The sequence below is a fragment of the Podarcis gaigeae genome (genome assembly GCF_964106915.1).
Source record: "Podarcis gaigeae genome assembly, chromosome: 3".
Taxonomy (NCBI): Eukaryota; Metazoa; Chordata; class Lepidosauria; order Squamata; family Lacertidae; genus Podarcis; species Podarcis gaigeae.
Genome location: NC_139680.1, coordinates 21,572,347 through 21,581,266, shown reverse-complemented (window position 1 = coordinate 21,581,266; position 8,920 = coordinate 21,572,347).

Sequence of the window (8,920 nt, the reverse complement as noted above, 5' to 3'; positions counted from 1 at the left end):
GACTTCACTATAAAAAAGCTTTATTAGCAACAAGCAACTTGATGGCGTTTTTATCATGGCCCATAAGGATGAATGGGTATGATACAGTGCTTAGAAATGTGAGCCCCCAATGGAGCCCAGCAGCCATGAACGTAGCGGGCAACTAGCTACCATCAGGTTCCCACCTATATTATGTGGACAATAAAACTGCCCCACCTCACAGTGCTGTTTTAAGAATTACAGAAATAATGATCAGAAAGCGCTTCCCAGCTGCTGCTCCAAGATGAGTCAGCCACTGACTCCCCAAGGGAATGGAAGTGAGCAAGCATTACCTGGAGTGGGTAGGCGTTTGTCTCCGCCAGATCACTTGCAGTACCTGCCGTCAGAATTATGGGCACCAGCCTATGCCTAGCTGGTGTGAATAGGGTGGTAAGACTGCTGCCTGGGGTTGCCTTGCAAGGAGGGCACCATTGGCTCTTGTAGTTACATGGCTGGATGTATCATTAGCTGAAATCAAAATTTGCCTCGCTGCAGCTAGTGCCACCCTAGACAGCATTAACCAGCATTGATATGTTCTGTCGCTACTTGTAATGTTCTCAAAGAAAAAGGAAATGACATCAGAGGCGCATATTATAGTGGGGGAAAGATATAGGCACCAAGTATGTATCAAGGGGATCGCCAAAGCATGTGCCATCAGGACACAACATCATCAAAGCTAGAAGTCAGGTCATTCGTTATTCAGGTATAGAAATTCCCCACATTGCTTTCTCACGCATGCACTTTTGGGGTGGGGCAACTGGTTCTAAATTTGATTCCTCTGTTTTGTTTTTGCCAGGTTGATGTTGGTTAAATGTTTAGTTAGGGTTGGTGGTTACAGAATAAACTGTTTATTATTGTTATATTATTATTGTTATTCTTTGTTTGTTTGCTGCTCGTATAGGATATTTTGTTTTTTAATGTCTGATGCTTTGTTGTATATATGTCGTAAGTCACCCAGAGTAGATGGGAAAACCCAGCAAGATGGCTGGGATATAAATTTTATTATTATTAGTTAGTGAACGAACCTTTCTGCTTTAGAACCCAGTGCTAATTCCTGCAAGGGAGTTATTGTCTGGACACAAAAGTGCTCTAAATCTATTGATTTGATTAAGCAGGAGCTGTTCAAATCTAGGAACACCATTCAAAGAGGAGACAGCAGTGATTTATAAAATTTATACTTTTAGAGAAAGACATGCCTGTCTTGGTGGAAATTATGTTTAAATTAAAGCAAGTGCAAAGATTTAATGTCCTCTACCTTTCTGCTTTATTTGGGGGCATGGAGATTGTGGAATTTTGGAAATCTGAACAGTGCAAAGAATCTGGCATCCACAGACAGAGGCTGAAGCAGAACTTAAAACTCCCTTGTTCTAAAATGCCATCAATGAAATGTAAGAACTTGGGAATGCGGTCTACGGTTTTGACATTGTAAAGGCCATGTCTGAGGAGAATATCACTACTCTTTCTTCAAAAAATACAAATATTTTATGCATACTGTTCATAATACAGTGGAACCTTGGGTTGCAAACGTGATCCGTGCGGGAGGCACATTTGCAACCCACAGCGCCGTGTCTGCGCACGCGTGGAACACAATTTGATGCTTCTGCGCATGCGCAAAGTGCAATTTAGCGCTTCTGCGCATGCACCAAAACCTGGAAGTAACCCGTTCCGGTACTTCCAGGTTTTGGCGTGTCCGTAACCTGAAAACGTGTAACCCGAAGCGTCTGTAACCCGAGGTACCACTGTACTACTAAATAAGGTTGTGGTAGTTGTTGTTTTTTTGAGATTTTTGATTAGCTGCTTTTGTCAACATTGACAAAATTTCTCAAAATTGTCTACAGCAGCCTTCCCCAGCCTGGTGCCCACCTGATGTCACTGACTCCAAATCCCATCAGTCCCCAGCCAGCATTGCTAATGGTCAGGGGTGGTGGTGGTCATAGCCCACATCTGGGCAACATCTGGGGGGCACCAGGTTGACTACCAACCCCACTCTACACTAATGCAGAATCACTTTAGATCATATAAAAGGGAGGTCAAAGGAAGAAGCGGGAAGTGCAAAAGTCCTGAGAGATGTTTTGCATCTGCAGTTCAGTTTGAAAGCTACACATCCATTAATTATCAGCCTTCCACGATCTTGCTTCACGTTTCTGCCGTTTCAAATCCAGGTGAGTTCCCAACAGACATTAGCACTGTCGTTTCAATGAGGAACATTGCATGATATGCATTGAACAATGGACTACACACATGGCAGTGGCAGAGGAAGCAAAAATATGGGAGCTTAACTGGGCAGGCTATAAATTACTGAGTGACAGTTCTGCTTGGGTACTGGCTTTTCAGAGGATTCCTGCAAGGTCTTTCATTAGTGACCACTGAAAGCTACTGTTTTTAGACCAGATGCGATAAAACTAGCACTTCCAATGCCGAATGCTCATCAGCATCTGTTGAGGTGTTTTTCCTTGATGCTGAATCACCAGTATCAGGTTCACCTGGATCATCTGCGGCTGGTTATGTCTCAGTGGAATTCCTTGCACTGGCACCAAACGTTCTTTACAGCCAAACCTCCTTTAGAAGCTTACTGCTGAGAGAACTTTTGCGATCTCAGTTTGACTTGGCCGTAAACATTAATCCTTGTCTAGATACAACATTTAAATGAGGAAATATCTTCTCTAGCTGTCCTTGAGGCTATAAAAGAATGTTTAAGTGACTAAATTAGCATGCTCGTATGCACCACATTCTTCCTAATTCTCGCAACTAGTTTTAGTAACTGAAAACGGGCACGACGCCACACACACACTAATTTATCTGGAGCGCCTCCAAAGAGCTGTTAAAAAACAAGCCAGAGATTTCCTTTTAAAGCTTGCCTTTTAGTGTATTTACAAGAAAAAGCCACCCACAAATATTCCAGTGAACTCTGACCACCCAGGAAGAGGAAATTCAAGCTGCAGAATTTCTGAATTCTCTCTCTTATCATCTTAATTCTATGCCACCACCCGCTTCTGTGTTGTAAAAATTCTGCAACACCACTGTCTTTCTGTGCTGAAAGGCAAGGAAACCCTGTAGCTATTGCTTCTGCCTAGTAGTCTTCTTCAAGATGTGAATGCTGCAAGGTATTCCCCACCTTCCTGTTTGCAACCCTTTTGTGCCCACTTGTATTTAATATTTTGCACTAATGCGTGGAGGGTAGGCACCCATGATCTACCTCCAAAGCAATGTTCACATTAGCTTGATAACAGACGTAGAGGGTAACCATTTATGCATTTTGCTGTGCTGTTGTGCCAGTGTTTTCCCCTTGTGTATGCTAGAGTATCCACTAATACAGATATGGCAATCATTTAATAATAATAATAATAATAATAATAATAATAATAATAATAATAATAATATCTTTATTGTCATTGCCCCCTCTCAGGGACAACGAAATTACTTATAGGCGCCGCCGCCGCCCGGCCTTCCCCGGGGCCGGGCTGCGCAGACGGGGCGGACCGTCGGAGCCTGCGAATGCCGGCCGGGCGGACCGGACCGGCTTCCCCCAGCTGCACCCCGGCCCGCGGCCGCCCACCCGACCGCCCCGCTCGCCGGCCAGGGGCGGGCGAGGGGGAAGAAGCGCGCGCGGCGTGCGGGACCCACGGATGATTGACCTCAGTTGCTCTACAACAGCCACGACTCCAGCAAAGCCTTTCCTAAGCCGCATTTTCTATTGTCCCATCCCCACCCGAATTGCCACCCCACCCCCCTTTTCGGTTCCTGTCTTGTCTCAGTCTTACCCTATGCCCTTGTTTTGCCCACATAATGCAAGCCATCTGTAAAGGGATTGTATCTGTGTGATACACATATCAATGCTACACAGTTTTTGCTGTGGTGACAGAGCAGCCTTGGAGGTGCGTCAGCTGGGAAGTGTGCCTGGTTCTCATACCAGCTGACTGCATGGCTCTTTGCCACATAGTTCATTTGTGTTTGAGGTCACCGCAGTACATCTGAGGATGGTGGCAATTGACAAGCGTCTACCCATACTTCAGCACCACCATTATATATTGCAGGATTGGTCAACCTTTGGCCCTCTTGGACATGCTACTGAAGGGAGTTGGAGTCCAGCAATAGCTAAGGGTCAGAACGATGGGAGTTGGAGTCCAATAGCATCTAGAGCACAATAGGCTCCCCACCCTTGTTCTAGTGCAATCCCAATGGTGGTGATGTTGCAACAGTCATTGGACCTCAGTGCCCTATACTCACTGACTGGCAGAGCAGCTCTTGGGAGTAGCATGCTAAATTGGCTATTGAAAACAAAAACTACACCAATTTGGGTAGGCTGATGGCTGCATTTTAGAATACTAGATGGATGACATAGCTTCCTTTTTTAAAATCCCATTTTCGCATGTCATTTTTGAGTGGTTTTAATTGTATACCACTTTGAGATTTTGGGGGAAGAGGTATTTAAAATAGTATCAGTTAAGTGAAATGGTGTATGTCTTAGGTGCCCTTGCCTTTGTATTAACTAGGAGTGCTGACTCGAACTCTCTGGGGATCTGGCTGCAGCCTACAGACATTTTCGTTAGTATCATATATAAAAGTGACTAAAATACATTTAACTATTAACAAATTACAAAACCACGAAACAAGAGCAGAGGGGAAATCTTTGCGCTAGATGGAAGACATTAAGAGCAGCAGAAACGTTAAAGTACATGATAATTAATGTGGATGAATCAAAGGAGTCAGGCAGAACTTAAAAGGAATAATGTTGATGAGTAACGTTCATCACACTTGCACACCTTTCATCCACCCCCAAAACATACCTGCACTTTCCTGCCTGCTCATTCTCTCTCCCCACAAGGGACCAGGATGATAGATGCAAAAGTGACCTCTTTTTCCACTGAGAGCCAGTGTGGTGTAGTGGTTAGAGTGTCAGACTAGGACTTGGGAGACCAGGGTTTGAATCCTCACTCTGCCATTAAGCTTGCTGGGTGACCTTGGGCCAAGCCAGTAACTCCCAGCCTAACCAACCACACAGAGTGGTTACGGGGATTAAATGAAGAGGGGGAAGAACCATGTATGAGCTCCTTGGAGGAAAAGGTGAGATATACTGTATTTTTCGCTCTATAAGACGCACCAGACCATAAGATGCACCTAGTTTTTGGAGAAGGAAAACAAAAAAAAAAAAATTCTGAATCCCAGAAGCCAGAACAGCAAGAGGGATCGCTGCGCAGCGAAAGCAGCGATCCCTCTTGCTGTTCTGGCTTCTGGGATAGCTGCGCAGCCTGCATTCGCTCCATAAGACGCGCACACATTTCCCCTTACTTTTTAGGAGGGAAAAAGTGAGTCTTATAGAGCAAAAATAAAATAAAATGGTAAATGCATTAAATTAAGCATCATCCCATTTTCTAGTTCACCTTTGCGTAAAAAGAACATAGAATGTGTTTCCTGTGCGTAGCCATAGCCTGGTTTGTTTAGAATTCAGGCAGCATGCAAATAGACCTGGGTAGCAAGAGATTGCTCACAGGGCGTCATCAGCAGCCATGCGCTAGCGTGAGCAATGCTTCCAGGGAAGATAATTTAGAACCAGCAATTCCCAGCTGAAGGTACCCCCCCCCCCGACAGCTAGCCTGGCAGATTTGTGATCCGGTCCTTCCAAATGGAACTCCTTAATAAAAAACTGAGGTTCAGGCTATACCACACAATAACAACAGTGTGTGTATGTGAGATTTTTATTTCCTTTTTTTTTTAAAAAAAGGTTTGTTTCTGAACAGCAAAGCACGGCGAGTGCTCTGCTTCACTAATAGGAGCTGCTAGCCCCCACCGTGGGCTGCTGATCTCCAGCTAACTCATTTCCTTATTATTACAAAATCGGGATAAGCTGGAGGCATTACAAAAGGTAAAAGTAGATGGCTTGTTGAGAATGAGTGTGTAATCTCTATATGGATTGTGCTAGGAAACACCAGTTCTTAACAGATACCGGGTGTTGCTCAAGAGTAGCATTGCCATATGAAGAAGAAGAAGAAGAGGAGTTTGGATTTGATATCCCGCTTTATCACTATCCGAAGGAGTCTCCTTTCCCTTCCTCCCCCACAACAAACACTCTGTGAGGTGAGTGAGGCTGAGAGACTTCAGAGAAGTGTGACTGGCCCAAGGTCACCCAGCAGCTGCATGTGGAGGAGCAGAGACGCGAACCCGGTTCACCAGATTACAAGTCTACAACTCTTAAGCACTACACCACACTGGCCTCTTTTTCATGGGTATGTAAAATGAGAGTCCTAGCGATCCATAGTTGGAAGTCGGCAAATGTGTCCTCGATTTTGCTCTTCAAAATACAGCAACCTTACCAAGAGCCCACAAATTCTTCTGTCCCCCCTCCTTTATTGCATTTACACCTGAACTTTTTCTTCATGGAGCTGAATGGTTCTTGCTCTCCTCATTTTATCTCTGCAACAACCCTGTGAAGCAGGTTAGGCTGAGAGGCAGTGACTGGCCAAAGGTTTTTAATCTTGGCATTTAGGTAGTGGGATCTACATTAATGGGTTTCAGCTCCCTGTTTTAATTCAGGTTCATATAAGGAAGAGGCGACCCTTTGCAGCTTCCATGTAGTTGAGGCCAGAGCATCGATGCTCCCCATTTCTATGCATCCTGGGAAAATAACATCCTTGGGATTTTAAGATAGTGCTTTGGCCCTCCAGATGTTGAACTACGGCTGCCACCATCCCGAGCCTTTGGCAACGCTTGCTGGGGCAGAGGGGAGCTGTAGTTCAGTAACTAACATGACTGGGAGTGGCCGCTGAAACCGTATTACACTGGTCCTGAAAGACCTACATTGGCTCCCAGTATGTTTCCGAGCACAATTCAAAGTGTTGGTGCTGACCCTGAAAGCCCTAAACGGCCTTGGTCCAGTATACCTGAAGGAGCGTCTCCACCCCCACCGTCCAACCTGGACACTGAGGTCCACTGCTGAGGGCCTTCTGGCGGTTCCCTCACTGTGAGAAGTGAGGCAACAGGGAACCAGGCAGAGGGCCTTCTCAGTGGCGTAGCGTGGGGGGTGCAGGGGGGGCCGGCTGCACCGGGTGCAACATCCGGGGGGGGCGCTCGCACTCGCAGCTCTCTGCCCCTACTAAAATCCACGGGTTAGGGCGCACAAATTACTTGCCTTGCCCCGGGTGCTGACAACCCACGCTACGCCACTGGGCCTTCTTGGTAGTGGCACCTGCCTTGTGGAACACCCTCCCATCAGATGTCAAGGAAATAAACAACTATCTGACTTTTAGAAGACATCTGAAGCAGTCCCGCTTAGGGAAGTTTTTAATGTTTGATGTTTTATCACTTTATTATTATTATTATTAATAATATTCTGTAGGGAACCACCCAGAGTGGCTGGGGTAATAATAATAATAAATAAAATAAAAATACATAAATAATAATTAATAACATCTGAAGAAGCAAAGGTCCCCAACACATGTTTTAAGAGGAAACTGTGTACTGCCTCCAGTCCTTGGGTCTAGTTATGCTGCTTTTATTTTGAAGTCCACTCCTAATTCTACAGAATTTTGGCTTAACATTGTCATTTAAAAAAAAACACCTGTTATTAATATCTGTTGCAAGTCCATTACATCGTTATCGTAGTTGAGCAGAGGTTACTGCTATGTGAGAAAGGGAAACGAACATGTAAACAATGCTAACTGCTGCAAACATTTCAATGGACATTTAAGTATTGTTGTGCACATGTTTTTACTGGAAGGGAAGAATTTGTTTGTTCCTTCCATTCCGAACATACAAATGGGATTGTTTCAAACTGCTGCAGTTTTGTCAGTGTGTGTGTGGGGGAAATATGTCTCTCAAACGTTGGATAAAGTCTGCCATTAGTGGCCAGATCCCAGTCTATCGAGTGATCTTGGCCAAAGAACTGTAGTATTAAAAGCCTTTTACATGAAAGTAATTTTAATGTGGTTAAAGAAAAATTGTTAAAAAAATAAAAAAGATCCCACATAATTAATGCAATGAATTACCAAGGGAAGTTATGTCAGTTGTACTGCACTGTTTGCCTCTGGTTTACAATCTTGAGAGAAAAAATATAATTAACTACTGCCTGGACACAGTGGGGTTCTCCTACATTCAATTTCACTCTTGTTAACACAGAGGAACAATGAAAATCTGTAATTAGCACAGAAGCAGCAGGAACATAGTAGCTTTGGCTGCGATTTGGCCTGTAATTTTTTTTATAAAAAAAAATATGTAATGTAATGTTAGCTCCAGGACAAGATTCTCTTGGCAACCAAGAGAGGGCACTCTTTAAATAAAAAAGGAGAGTCAAATATATAAATTCAGTTTGTGATGTATGGTTAAATGCTAGCTTTATTGCCCATTCTACCTCCATTGCTGTTGCTACTACTATAATAGAGGACGTTTGCTTAACTCATTGACTAAGTATTGCAGGTATGATGAATATTGGGATAAAGATCTAAGTAAGCTACTGGTACAGATGAAAGAAAGTCAGGTTGCCACTGGTACCCTTGCCTCGGGATTCTGAAAACTATTAAGGAAGGTTATTACATACCCTCCACCATTTATCTGCTGAAGTAGGGACACTCTATCCAATAATAATAGTAATATGTTTATTATTTATACCCCACCCATCTCATTGGGTTGCCCCAGCCACTCTGTGCGGCTTCCAACATACATAAAAACATTGAAAAATAAGCACTGAAAAACTTCCTTATACAGAGCTGCCTTCACATATCGTCTAAAGTTATTAATCTCCTTGGTTCTGGGGTCACATAACTCCATACTCTCCATCATTTCTCTGATGAAAATAGGGACGTCCTAAGGAAAAGCGGGAGATTCTGAGATCAAATCAGAAACCGGGATGGCTTCTGTAAATCTGGGACTGTTCCTGGGAAATAGGGATACTTGGAGGGTCTGTTATAGT